The following is a 15,348-nucleotide window of genomic DNA, read 5'->3' on the forward strand; positions in this document are numbered from 1 at the left end:
GAGAGAGAGAGAGAGAGAGAGAGAGAGAGAGAGAGAGAGAGAGAGAGGTTAAGTAGCCCAGGCTAACCTTGAACTCGACATGTTCAAGGCTTTCCTCAAAGTCTTCATCTTCCTTTTTCCACCATTCCAGTGTTGTGGTTAACAGGCATGCGCACACCAACACACACATACATACACACACACAGCCCCGCTCACATCTTTCTTCTTCTTTCCACTCTTCTTGCAGTACTGGGGATTGAACTTGGGGCCCCGTGAATGCAAGGTAGTAAGTGCTCTATCACTGAAGCTCTCCCCTAGCTGCAACCCCCTCCCCAGCAACTGTTAGCTGCTCATGTTATGGGGAAAGGGAGAGACTCCATGGGCCTGGTGTACCTCATCAGCCCTCCCATCTTCCATATGGGAAGGTTAACAAGGTTTCATCTACAGAGGGTCTCGTTTGAGTAATCACAGCTGCTCTGATGTAGGGACATGTCCAACCCAATGAAACAGCCACACAACATTTAGCTCTACTACTCCTTGTTGTGGAACCCTGAAGAAGGCTTTTTCCACCCCTGGCCTCAGTTTCCCTATCTGTGAAATGGGCGTGATAACTGGCCCAATGCAAAAAGCCAACGTATTGAAGGACCCGAGGAAAGATGCTGGATGTGAGCAGATGCTTCGTAGACATATGATGGCCTACTGGCTAGCCATGGGAGGACAGAGGTGAGCCTGCCCACAGGGCTGTTGCTCAGCCAGGGCCTTGGTTTAGAATCCTATTCTCCCAAATTCCAGTTTTTTGCCTCAGTTTCCGAATCTTCAACATGGGCACTATACTGCCTCCTCCTTGCATGAAGGTGAGGAACGATGACACACCACTCCCCAGCTACAAGCTGTCTGGGTACCACTTTTTTGGCCAAGAGCACTTTGGGGCGTTGCTGAGTGAGCAGCACAGGGAGTTGCAGAGCAGCTGGCGGTTACTCCTGTTGGTGTCACGCTGCCTTTTGGGGCTCTGCTTGGTGTAGCAGAGCGTGACTCACCCCTGTTTTCATTCACAAGTTCAGGCACCCACTTTAAATAGACTTCACTTGGGATCTACCCTGGGATAATTACTTAATGTGCCATTTAATCGGAGATCTAATTAACGCAGGCGTTCTCTGACAGCCATCACGGGGCGCGGAGAGCAGGTAGGCGCAAGGCTGTCACCTGGATCCCGGAGGTGTCTGAGGCCCGGGAGCAATCCCGGAGTAGCAGAGAAAGGCTACAGAGCACTGGCATCCTCACCCTGTGACTTCCGAGGCGACACAGGAACAAGGGGTGCGGGCTCTGGAGGCCTGACCCCTGCTGCTGACCCGGAAAGGCAGTGAGTGCTTGTATTGCGCAGTGGGAACACCTATGGCCGGGCTGAATGCCTTCTCTGAGGACTGGAAATGGAGAGAGGGAAATACCGTGGGGCCCAATGAATACTCCTTGGGTCACACCAGGGGAAGCGTGCTGGAAGCAGACCCTGGCAGCGGGTTTGTTGGTGCCACACTAGCCAGAGTATCGATTCTGCATTCAACCAAGTCTCACATGACCACGGAACCTATTATGAGCTGCAGAACTCCAATGTCCATTCCACTGGCCCATCCAGTCACAAGAGGGTCTCTGCAAAGGCCCTGCTGGCCTCAGGACAAGACAGCTATCTGCTGTCTCCAGTTACCCCACCTCCACTCGCCAGGGACCAATGAAGAACCAAATTCGGCGAGAGCCTGGCACGTTGGAGTTTTCCAAAGCAAACACCACCCAAACGTCGAAGGGAATGAGGTAAGGATGCTAACTAAGGTCCTGCCGCAGCTGCCAGAAGAGCAGATGGCCACTGATCGCAAAACCGAGTTTACAGTAAGTCAGGAACCACACTCTGAGGGGAGGGCTGGTTGTTTAAGAGAAGGGATTCCTCAGGCCAAAACCTGAGAGGAGGTTAGGAGTCAACCTCCATTGTGACACTTCTAACCCCACCATCCAAAATCCCCAAGGAATAGCAGCTGCAGCCAGAAGTAGAAGAACCAGACCTAAGGCTCACAAAAAACAAGAGTCCTATGGCTGTGTTGACCTCTTCAAACAGCCCTGCTCCAGGTAGGGGTATTCACTATATTATATTCAATTGAATATTATTTATAGGGCCACTCACTTTATTATATTTAATATATTTGTATTAGATTTATAATGGATTCAGGAGCTCTGAAGACCCAGAGAATATTCCAGAGGTAATGCTTCTGTCTGGCCCCAGAGGGTGCTATTGCCTAACAAATAAGACACCTTCCCTTGCAGAGCCTAGAAGTTTCCATACATAGAGAATCTTCCAGGGTTCCTTGGCTGGTTCCCTTTTCCCCAGAAGTCTTTCCAAACCCTGTGGTTGGAGCAAAGAGCAGAATCTGTCAGAGCTGGGACACTGTTGTTTGTCACTGTGTCTCCAGTCTGTTGCAATGTGTCAGAGAGTATCACCACGTATCAAAGCCTGGCCCTCTGCTGTATGGGATACATACCTTTCCTCTGACATCCTCTACTGTGTGGAGTGGACATTCTGTCCCTATGCTGTAAGGCCTTATAGAAGCTGGACACTTGCATGGAGTCCCAGTGTCCCCAACAGGGCCTGGGGCTGCATGATAATACCCTTACATCATATGGGGACTTTGTGACCCTAAATTTCAGCTGATCCCTCTTGTATTCAGGAGAACACACGTCTGTAAGGCATTTCCTGTTCCTTCTGGCCCTGCTGCAGGGCCCTCGGGCCTCCAGGCTCCCTTGGAGGTATCTGGCAGCCAGCAAGCCCTTGGAAAGGATCCTGTTCAACAATGAGCTCTGGCCAGATGTTCTGGGGTTTTGAACCATATTTTTTATGACCCAACAAGGACCCTTTCCCTCATTTTTAAGGAAGGGAAGGACTCAATGAGTGGGAAAACTGGGCTTAGGGTGTCTGTTTGACACTGTACTGTGCAAAGGAGGCCAAGGTTGGGGTTCCTTTACAGCTTCAGCTGAGCCAGCAATGTTGAAGGCCATAAGTCAGGCAGGGGATACAGGGTTGAAGAGAAATGTTTTCTTCTCACATTTATGCACAAGAGGGAGGAGGAGAAGAAGAGGGAGGCCTGAGAGATGGACAAGGCTGCCATGAGCGCCACTCTCCTCTGCCTGCCTTACGACAGACCACACGCCATGTCAGTGATCTGGACCCAGCTTTCACAGGAAAAGAGAAGAGCAATAGCGGAAGACATTGGACATGCTCCTCTGGCCTCCGTGTGTGTGTGTGTGTGTGTGTGTGTGTGTTGCATCTACACACGCAAAAATAGGAAATAAGAAAAGAGCATTATTAGGCAAATGTGCTAACTGAATAAACACCAGCTGAAATGAACTGGACATGCTGGGATCTCAGGGGCCAGAGCATGACCCCCAGGAGAAAGGTTTTTCTAAATCACATGGTGTCTAACCAGCCATGCTTACTTAACATAAACCATATCTGCTATTTAAGACACTTATGACAGAAGCTTGAGAAGACAAAATGGTGGACGAGAGCTTTTCAACATGGTAGGCTTTGTCCAGCATGCTCCAATGAGGCAAAGATGGCCCTGCAGAAGCTTTCCTTGGTGGGTCTTCTCTCTGCTGAGAGAGGGTCAGAGAAGGAAAGGTGCACAGAAGGTCCCTATTCCTCCTCGTTGGCAGTGGCTTGGGTGGGTACACACCTCCCACCCGGCCCCATCAAGGGGTGCCTGGGACTTCATGTTGAGCCACTGATGTTAAGAATATGTTCTCTCCTGGTGAGCTTGGAAACCTCTACTATATAATCAGCTTCCTTCTGCTTTGGGGGGGCAGGAGGGTCCGTCAAACACAGTTAAGCATGGTGGATTGAATAAAAATGGCTTCCATAGGCTCATATGGAGTAGCAATATTTAAAGGTGTGGCCTTGTTGGAGTAGGTGTGGCCTTGTTGGAGGAAGTGTGTCACAGAGGGTGGGATTTGAAGTTTCAGAAGCTCAAGCCAGGCCCAGTGTCACTCTGTCTTCTAGCTGCCTGTTGATCCAGATGTGGAACTCTCAGCTACCTCTCCAGCATCACCTCTGCATGCACAGCACCATGCTTCTCAGCATGACAATGATGGACTGAACTTCTGAACCTGTAAGCCAATGTTGCCCTTTCTAAGAGTTGCTGTGGTCCCTATTCACAGAGATAAAACCCTAAGACAAACATGTAGGAATATCAACCCAATGGTTCACAACTACAGTGACTGTGAAACATTCAGAGGCAGTTTGGGTTGTTACAGTGGGCAGTGGGTAGGGTTGTTCCTGATGTCTAGTGGGTATAGGCTGGAGTGTTGTGAAATATCCTCCGGTGTTGTGGACAGCCCAGCATGCTGGAATGACCATGACACCAGAGACAAATGCCAATGCTAGACTGATTGACAGATTGACAGTGCCCAGGACTCTCAGTCTTCAGTTGTTGCAAATGTGACCACAAAAGACAAGGTTGTCCTGAGTCTGGCAAGGGAGAGAATCACCAACTGTCTACAGTGTTGGTACCACATGGTGATAAGATGAAACAGGGCACACATCTGTATTCATCTGGTGCCTGTGTACAATGAACACCGCAGCCCAAACCTAGGTAAACAGCCACTGCCATCCCGGCCTTCTAGGTGGATCCAGTCTTAGTGCTGGATGATTCTACGTCCAGCCAGAACTCAGCACTCGGTTCTGCTCCTGCATTCGGTGAGAGGAGCCTGGTCTAAGCCTGTGAGACCCACACAGCTGTTGTCTGGAAAGTTCCTTTCTCTTCTTCTGCCTCATTTCTCCTTCCCTTCCTCTTCTTCCTTCTATGCCCCCTCTCTTCTTCCTCTTTCCACTAGTGTCCCACACTCTGTTCCTGCTCAGTGTTTAATTTTCCTGGATCCCACAATGCTCTCCTTCCTGTCCCCTGGTCTGTCTGTGAGACTCAGTTTAACCCTTGCTGTTCAGGACCTGCCTTCCTTGATCACCTTGAGCTGATCAAGTCTCCCAGCCCAGCGGGCCTGACCTAATAACCCCTTTTGCTCTTTCTAGCCTTGTCACATTGTAGCATATGTGCTTCTTTTAGGGACAGGTATTCCTCTCTCCGTACAGTGAGATGCTCACCACAGGACCCAATCTCCCAGAGCCTGGCAGAGTGCTGGCAGAAATGGGTCATCAGAGAGACACCTTGGTAGCACAGGGGTGGTTGCAACACTGTCATGTCCTATCTGGAGCTGCTGGCTTTGGCGTATCCTGCTTGTGCCTGCTTTCTGTCAAACGGCACCCCGTCTTGTTCTTCTAGCCAGGGCCATCTGGAAAGACTCTCTCAGCTTTGAGCATGGGGCAGGGATTTCCTTGTCCACGAGGCTGTGCCCAGCATGTCCCATCTGTAAACAAGAGTGTGTTGTGGGTCAACAGCTGAGTAGGTCAGTGAGTGACTGAGTAAGGAAGAACTTGATTCGGGTGGACACTCCGTGGGGACTCACTGTATCCGCACTTCTTTGTAATCATAGTACACACATAAACAGAGCTAATTCACTCAATAATCCAGGATACTGGGGACTACAGAAGGCTTAGCCGGACCTCTGAAAATAAAGCCAGGAAATTGGAGATCTGTGTTCGACACAGACATTTGAGCTCTGTGGCCTGCCATTTCTTGGAAGTGTTTTGAGGACTAAAAGATAAATCTGTTTCAGGAGTCATCACTAATTTCCCCAATGCAAGTGTGTCGCAGCTTGTAGGAGGTGAAGTCAGACGTTCCACTCACCCCGTCCTAGCTCAGCAATTTTCTCCAATTTGGTCTGAACACAATTGTGTCCCAGGGAGAGGGTACTGATGCAAATGTTCCCAAGCCAAGAGAATCTAGAGAGAGAAGGGGGGAAGAACATTGGTTTATTCAGCCAAAAAGGTGTGAGAGGCAATCTTTCAGGCTCCCACAAGCCTTCATCAGGGATGGTTTGAGTGTGAAAGACCCCTTTTAGGTTCATGTATTTTAACACTTGGTCACCAGCTGGTGGCGCTGTTTAGGGAGGGTGCTGAACCTTTGGGACCCCTGTAGGTGCACTTTGAAACTGGTCCGAATTTACAACTTCCTGATCAGTCATGATACAAACAAGCCGCACTGTGAGCTTCAACCACCAGAGATGGAATCACCCCAACAGCCATGCCTTCCCGGTCATGATTGATGATACCCCTGAACTATGAACCCAGATCAGTCCTTTTTTGGCCAAGTTGCTTCTGTCCTGTATCACGTCACAGCTATGAGGAAGGTCAGTGGGAAACAGAAGAAAGGGATGGGCTTCTGCAAGCCCTTAGCTCCAGAGCCCTGATGGCCCTGTAACCTACAGCCAGCTCTTGTTTCAGTCTCTACCAAACTGCTCATTATGGAAATGTGTGAATTTTACACACACGGAAGTGAAGTTCTTGCTTCTGTGTTTTATAAAAGTTGCTTGAATAGAAACCGTGAGGGGAGATGGCTCAGTGGGTAAAGTACTGTCCAATCACAGGGACTTGAGTGTGGATTCTCAGCCACCCACATGAGTAGCAGGGTGTGACAGTACACTGTGTAACCCCAGCAGTGGTGGGACAGACACACTGGTTACCCAGTCTTGGTGGGTTACACGGTCAGTGAGAGATTCTGTCTCAAAAAAATAAAGTGGGTAGCAATTGACAAAGACACCCCGCATTGACCTCTGACCGCCATGTCCACATCTGAACACATGGGCACAGACAAATGAACACATACATACATACACACACACACACACTCACAATAGCTTCTTCAGCTTATAACAGAAGTAGCAAAAGAAGTAGCAAGGTGATGGTTCCTAGCCACCTGTGGAGGAACTAAAAGTGCAGGACAGCTTCAGAGCACTGAGGACGTAGATCTATGTGCAGGTCTCTTACTGATCACAGTGGCTCACACTGTTGTGGGTGTTATGTCTCCCTCCAGTATGCGTCTTCTAGTTACTGCCTTACGTGAAGCCTGGAGCCAAGCATGAGGAGCCCATGCTCTCCAGGCTGTGAGCTGATGCCATTAGAATTGGTTCTGCAGAGGACGAGGATGCTCCCTGGGTCTCATTGCTTGGGAAAGCACACCAAAGCATCTTCACCCTCCTCTTAGGAATCACTTCAGACCCTCCTCCATTTCCCACTCAGTAGACATCCTCTTCTCTGCCTCCTCTTCACGTTCCTTAGATTTCTCTCACACAGGATACCCCAGGAATGTTGCCACTTAAGTCTTCTCTTCTCCACATGACTAGAACTCTTCCTCTGGGTATGTGTCTTGCCCAACACTTATCCCTGTGCCCCAGGACACTCACCAGTTTCTTCAGCATCCCTGGGTCTTCCAGAAGGATCCTGAGCATTTCCCTGACATAGGTAGAACACTGGTTTATAGTTATTCTCCACAAAGCTGCCAGTTCTGTGACAGTCAAGGGAGTCTCACGCAGATGCCCCCCAGTGCTCAGAAAGGACACAGTACCCAGTAGACTTTCAACAGACTTCGGCTTCTAAATGAACAACTCTAACTCTGCTTACGGTATAAACCTGCCTACATAAACACATCCCTGTCTTTTTGGAGTAGTACACATAATTTAAAAATTATGCTGTTAACATAACCTTTTGGTGTATGCATGTATGTAAGCATATGGTGTTGCTGGGTGTGTGTGTGTGTGTGTACGTGTGCAAAATCTTTGGTATATGCCAGAACTTAGTGCCAAGGGTCTTTCTCAGTCACTCTCCATTTTATTTATTTATTGTTTGTTTGTTTGTTTTTGAAGCATGCTCTCTCACTGAATCCAGAATTCACCTACTGCCTGTTCTTACTACTTATCAAGCCTTAGAGATGCTTGTGTCTGGGCTTCCTAGTGCTGGGATTACAGACATATGAACACATGGCTTTTACATGAGTTCTGGTGATCTGAACTCAGGTCCTCATTCTCGTTCAGCAAGCACTTTACCGACTGGCCCATCTTCCAAGTCCTCAGTAATACTTTCAAAAACATTTTTTAAGATTTATTTTTATTTTATATGCATGAATGTCTTGCCAGCATGCATGTATATCACTTGCATGCCTGGCACCCCTAGAAGTCAGAAGAGAAGGTCTCATCCCTTGGAACTGGAATTACAGACAGTTGTGAACAGCTGTGTGGGTGCTGAGAATTGGACTCGAGTACTGGCACCTGGGTCCTCTGGAAGAGCATCCAGTGTTTTTACCTACTCCAAGTGACACAATTTTTAATGGGAGTATCTTTCATGATTTGTTTCAGGGAAGTCCTAGGAAGTTCTACAGCAGTCCCATGACATCACAGACAGAAGCCCCTTTAGGGAGAAGGGGACAAATTTGTTTCTGTTGTAATTGTAGTTTTCCTTTTCAGCAAAACATCAGTGTCAACAGAGCTAATGAGAAGCACTTGTAAAGCAGTTGCCATATGCCAGGCACTGTTCTCAGAACAAGACCACAAGCTGATGTGGCCATTTTCTTTGTTTTATGGGAAGGTAACTGAGGCACAGAGAGGTTAAATACCATGACTTAGATCACACAGCCAGTCCTTGTGTTAGCAATCTGCTCTACACCTTGCCATCTGCCCCTCAACTCCTGATGCTCTGAAGATCCAGTAGAGCAGAAGTAAGCATCTCTGTGGCACAGCTAAGAGAAGTAGGGGTCAGAAAGGTCTAAGCCTTGGACCAGATCACACAGGTCTCCAGTGGTGGACCTGGGACTCACCACCAGGTGATTCTGGCAGCCTTGTCACTCTTATGGCCTGCAATCCCTTCCCACTCCCACTCAGATAGACTAGAACCCTCTCCTATGCTTCCGCTGCCAGTTCCTTGAACTTCCTGCACAGGGTGACCCCACGAATGGTTTCCCCTTCTTTAGCCTTCTCCACATGATCACAGTCTTTTCCTGCCCATCCCTCAGCACTCAGGCACATGATAGGGTTTGGGGCAGAGTGAAATACACCCCAACCTTCCAAATGAAGGAAGCACCACCACTGAAGGAAAGCCATCTGTCTGTCTGAGTGTGTATACATGTGTGATGCTTGATCAGTTTCATCTGTAAGACGTTGCTGGCCTCAAGCGTTTTGAAGGTCTTTAGGGAATAAGGGACAAGCTTTAGCTGGTGAAGTGCTTGCCTCATAAGCACACGGACTTGAGTTTGGATTCCTAGCACCCACAGAGCTGGGGAGGCAGAGACAGACAGGTTCCTGGAGCTACCTGGCCAGCTAGCTTTGCTGAATTGGTGAGCTTCAGGGTCAATAAGAGATCCTGTCTAAAAAAAGTGAGGTGGAGAGCCACTGAGGGAGACAACTAACATCAACCTGGGCCTTTGCATCTATACACAAGAAAGTGACACACACACACGAATCAACCAGTCAATTAAAAGCATTTAGTATGTCATTCAATCTTCTTCAACTTTCACACAAGAAAGCTGACTGGAAGGCAAGGAAGGGAAAGAATAAGCCCTCAGCAGATCCTGAAGAGTTAAGAGGACTCTGGCTCTAAGAATTTGACCCCCAAGGCAAAGAGTTGGATCAGTGGCTGCTCATGCCCCCAAGGTTCTTCTCCACCCCTACCCCACTTGAGGCCAGCTCTTAATGGGACTTTTAAGATGAGATGCTGAGACTCGGCTTGACTCCTGCTTGTACCGCAGAAGATAGACTTTAATTGTGCCTATTACTTTTATTATAAGCATTACCGTATTCATTACTACACATTCTAAAAATAATAGGGCTGCTTTGCGCTCTGTGTATTGGAGGCGACTTTATTTCCACTGGGGTCAGAGGTCAGGGTTCAGGGGACGGGACTTAGTGGGAATACATTTGTATGGGGAGCAGAAAGAGGAGTGATGGCAGCTGACAGACAGCCTGGAGTTGTCAGAGCCCAAGGTGACAACTCGTCTCCTCAAGTCTACAGGATATTCAATTAAAGGGCCCCAAGGAGAAGACAGATAAAGACCAAACAGGGACCATTTTTGAATGAATCCTTCTTCAACTCATTTTCTCGGACTTCAGAGGGCTTTCAAGCAGAAAGAAATCTGGAGATGGGGTGAGAGAGGGCAGGATGGTTCCTTTGGCCTTGGGAGACTCTGCTCTTGTATCCTAGACACGTGCCTTCCTCGGGCTGAGCTGTTCTGCCACCAGATGAGTTCACCGTTGTTACCGCTGAGATGGCAAATGGGCCTGTAAGCCCCTCTTTCGAGTTATTTCATTTTCTAGCTCATCTTCCCTGGGATTTATGGAAGGGTTTTGGGTGCAGCGCTCCGAAACGACAGTGACTCTGTGATCTTTGTTGACAGTCAGAAAATGCTATAATCCTCAACATTTGGCATAGGCACAAAAGGAAAATAAATCAATATTGCCAGGGAGGCTATCATTTCTGAGGCAGACTTAATTATGAATTATTAAGAATGGTTCAGTTGAATTAAAAGAATTAGGAGGGCTCCTCTGTTTAATGTGGGTGTCAGCGATGCGTGCTAAGTAGCAACTAGGTTCATTACCAAAAGTTAGATTCATTAGGTTATATAATTTGCAAGTTTCTATTCTTAATTTCTCCTAGCCAAATCCAATTATTTTCTTGAAATAGCATAATTAGAGGCGGGGGGTAGGGAGGGAGGGAACATTAACACGACATGAAAATAACACATTTTTCTTTCCATTTGGTTACAGGAATCTTTTGAACGTCTTTCTGGCTCATGCAGAATAGCACTTGGGTGTCCACAGACCCCAGGGTCCCTCATCAATCCCCATGCTCACCTGGATGCACGCTCACCTACCTACCTGAGCTCTGTCAGCAACAGGTAGTAGGAAGTAGACTTCTCATCTGAACGTTTGGAAAAATCTGAGAGTTTTGCACTGACCTCTTTGTAGCTAATTAAACATTCCCCCAGAACATCTCCCAGCACTGTCCCTCCTTTCCTTTCAGGGAGAGGTAGTCGAGGCTCCTAGTTTTTTTTAAAAAAAAAAAACAAACCATCCCCACTGTTACATGCAGAGAAGGATGTTTGGTGGTGGGCAGCTGGGTGCAAAGAGAAAGAGTGCAGAACCTTTCAGAAATGATTTCAAATCAGAGTCTTTAATAGGCAATTATATAACCTGTTTGTCTCCCAGATGCTTCTGTGGCTCTCTGTATCTCTTATTACTGTGCATGAATGATCGTCTAGCTCAGGTAAGACGGTAGCTTATTACGACAAAGCAGAGAGAAGAGCTGATAACTAGCCAGTTGATTTCAGTCATGTAAACAACTGAACTGAGATGTCTCCGATGGAAAAAGAAGGAAGGTTCAAGGAAAGAGAGAGATACGGAAACGAGATGAAGGAGAGAGGGAGGGACGGAGGGAGGAAGAGAAAACAGACACCCAGGACCCAACTATTCCTCTGTTCTATCTGCCAGAGTTGGGGGATAAATGTACCCCTGATTTTGACACACTTTCACTACACCCGGGTCAGATACATTCAATGTGGTGACTCCGTTTTGCATATCAGGGGCTCTGGATGACTGTCAAGGGCATTCATGATTCAGGAAATGTAAGCTGGGCAGGGGTGGCACATGCCTTGTAAACTCAGCATTAGGGAGGCAGAGTCAAGCAAATCCTGAGTTTGAGGGCAGCTTGGTCTACAGATAAAGTTCCAGAATGGCTAAGGCAACACAGAGAAACCCTGTCTTGAGGTGGGGTCTGGGGACAAAGAAAGGAAATGGTTTCAGGGAGTATATGTATTCATCCTGAGACATCTTCATGCTGACGGTCTTATGCACTTCAATAGTTTGCTCTCAGCTTCTGAATAAGTTTCCCTGGGAGGAAGGTTCCACAAAGACCCTACTTGGGAATACCAAGTGTGTAGGTACCCACAGCGTCACCTAGATACGTGAACCCACTTCCCCACAGCAGGAGGTGGGAAGCACTGCCAAGGCAGTACCACAGAGTTGGAAACACACAGCAAGACCTATCCAACAGGAAGTCCCTCCTCTTCCAAAGAAAGAGTGAACTCACATTTCCTGTGAATAATAATATCCCAGGACCATGGGGTTTTTGTTGTTGTTGTTGTTGTTGTTGTTGTTGTTTTTGCATTAATTTTAGGATCTTTAAGCACTTGCTGTCTTCACGAGAGAATTAGGAAGTTCCTCCAATCTGACTTCTCTTCAGAATACAATCTGAATTGGTCCTCCATGACCCTGTAATCTGTCAGAGTCTCTGCTCAGCTGGGTACTCTCCACGGCTGCCAGCAAACTTGAGCTCTGTCCTACCCTATTCCTCGAATTAGACCAGACTTGAAAATAGTTCATGTACAGTAAGAGGTAAAATTTCCACAAAATATCTGAGCAAGAGAGACTGGGAGACGGATTTAATTGCTTGATCCACTTAAAGGGATGCCTGGAAGTGATTTAAGCGCCCTTTCCTTCTTGCCAGAAGGCACTGTGTTCAGTAGGACAGCGTGTGGGCTGCAGGATGATCTTTGTGTCTCCTGCAGAGCCCTCTCACAGTGCTCAGCTCCACAAGCCATTCTCCTCTGTGTCCTGTGGGTATCCAGGGGAGCAGATTGGCATTGAGCGGGTGATGGGGTGCTCACACAAGCGAGACCCCCTGCCTCCCGTTATTTCTGTGCTCATTTGCTCCATTTGCCAAAGAGCGCGGTGAATCACGGGTGCTTCATCCTCATTAAGCACACGCAGACATATGTGCGCTGAGACACAGGGTAGAGACAGGCCCAGAGATGGAAGAAATGTAACCTTAGGAGGAGGAAGGGCAAGGGTATTTACTGTCATCTAAATCTGGTGATAGAATCTTCCAGATCCTTCTTGCCTAGTAGTTGAGAAAGAATGCGCATGCGTCATGGGAGTCTTCTTTAACCCGTATCTAAGGACGTTTGCTATGACCGCGATGTCTTATCGACAAGACCATCGGCCTGGACAGCAGTTCTGAGCTCTGGGGTGACTGGTTGACCTACACTCTCGAATTCCCGGGCTATCTGCCTTCCAGAGAAAGACATAAAGGTCCCTTTGAAGCCTGTGTGGCTGTGAGTTGCCCCGTCTGCAGGTTCTCCCCCCTACACAGCATAACCTTCCTGAGAGCAAGAGTCTACATGAAGCAGAGTCCCAGGCGGGTTCCCACCTACGGCTTCACAGATAGATTGGCTCCCAGGGCCAAAATCAGCAGCTAAAAAGTCAATGCCCTTTGGTGACAAAGTTCCAGAAAGTACATGTGAAATAAACTCTCCCTGTGGGACCTTGCCTTAGCCCGCCCACCACGGGAACCACAGCCCAATAATATTGCCCCTGAGGGTAATGATGACAGACTCCTAGGCTTCACTCCGTTCTCACAGTGGTGACAGGAGGGTAGAAATGTTATTTCCATTTTATAGATGAGGAGGGTGGGGCTCAGAAGTTAAATGAAATCACCCTAAATTCACAACTGATGACATGAAGTGCTGAGATATTGAATCGCAGTCTTCAAAGTCCCAATATCTTACTTACTTACCACCCTATCCAACACCAATCCCATGTTTCCAGCCTGGGTCAGTGGAGGGGCAAGCCAATCTCCTTTCAGTCTGCTATGACGATTCCCTGAAGATGGACAGGCCAAAGCCCAGGCTTCTCTTAGATGCACAGAAGCCAATGTTCCAAGACCCTGAGAGCCTAGGGAAGCTCCCCTGAACACAGCCTTTCTTTAGAGTCCAGCAAGAGACTAATCCTTCCCTGCTCCTCAGGTGGCCTTTGCTGTGTAGAAAAAGAAATTTCATCTAATTAGAGAAGCATTGCATACGTAGGGCAAATGTTTTAAATGGGATCTTTGGTGAAGAGCTCTGCATGAGGCAAAGGACACGAGTTGTGGGGCTTTATCTGTCAAGACCACTTCAATATAAAGGTTCAGCAAGGCACACTGACGAATCAGGCAACTGAGTGTCTCTTTCCAGTGTTGAGGCAGCCAAATGTTCCCTCACAGCCTTGTGCTGCATGGAAATATTTCTAATTAACACAGCCCCCTTTGAGATGGACCGCTTCAGAAGGCTTTGTTAATGAGGCGACTCTGCACTGTGTTCTGTGCTAGCTGAAACCTTTGAGCTCTCGTTCATCAAGGCACGGCTAACTGGAGACAAAACCAGATGGCTCCATTTCTTCCTGGGGAGGAGACATCAGCAGTTAGTGAGGGACCTCAATCAATACTGGAAGGGATCAGAATATACTTTTACTTGAAAAAAAGAGAATGAGACCAAAGAGGCAGAACAGGACCAGGCTCAGATGTAAATTGAACGCTCCCTCGTTTGCCCATGATCAGAGGCTCACGAAGCAGGTGGGACCATGTAGGGGATGCAGCAGGTGTGTGTACCCACAGTCTACATGCTGATGGCTCTCATGTGCACATTGGTGTGATAATTGTTGTTCTCTGATGACAACTGCCTCGCCTGGAGATAGCTGTGAGGCTGTATCTTCTCCCTGCAGGAGTGAGGAACACTGAGATGTGTGAATGATTGGGCATAGTGACTGTTGAGGTGAGAGTGAGGTGGTGGTAGTGGGGTTCTGGTCCCTAGGGTCCAAGATAGAGAAGCGTGGAGGAGACTCAGTGTTCGACTCCCTGGAGGACAGATTGAGAGCCACTCCCCTAACTTCATCCATGCTTCCTTCAACTTTCCTAGCCCCACTGCTGCCTCCCAAGAGCACCCAACAGGAAGCCACAACTATGGAGGTCCCAATTCCAAATCTCCTTAGAGTACAAACAAATTCTAAGACTACCTTGGAAACTTAGCAGACTTTTCCTGTTTGCTGAGTTTTCAGAATGCTCTCGATCCCAGGAGCACTGGATACAGTAGGCGTTTCAAAGATCTAGAAAGACAGTGACGCTGGCAGTCCTGCCCTCACCCCACATGAACCAATAGGACTGGTAAAGCCACAGCAGGAAAAGGGGTTCCCAGGTGCTACGGGAAGCTGCATGGGGTCAGAAGGCAGAGACACAAGAGGGAACACAACAGGTTCTTGGCTTAGTCAGGGCAGGGAGTGAGGAGAAGATGAGTACTGTCTGAGGCCTACGCTATGAACTGTATACCAGAACTCTCAGCCTAAAGGAGGCATGCAGCAGGCAGCCTGGATCCCACAACTGGGTGCACCCTTTCAGTTCATCACTCTAACTTTATTCTGGCCTCTCCTTGGTAGAAACATCTCCCAGTCTTCGTGAAAATTCTCCTACTTTGAGTCTTCAGCCCCTTTGCTCTCCCTACACCGATTCATCTGTTGACTGGTTAATGACACAGAGACATTTCAGTCCCCAAGAGAAATCACTGGGGTAACTCCTTTGGGCAATCTTCTTCTTCTTCTTCTTCTTCTTCTTCTTCTTCTTCTTCTTCTTCTTCTTCTTCTTCTTCTTCT

This window comes from Grammomys surdaster, unplaced genomic scaffold, assembly GCF_004785775.1.
Source record: "Grammomys surdaster isolate TR1022 unplaced genomic scaffold, NIH_TR_1.0 193, whole genome shotgun sequence".
Taxonomy (NCBI): Eukaryota; Metazoa; Chordata; class Mammalia; order Rodentia; family Muridae; genus Grammomys; species Grammomys surdaster.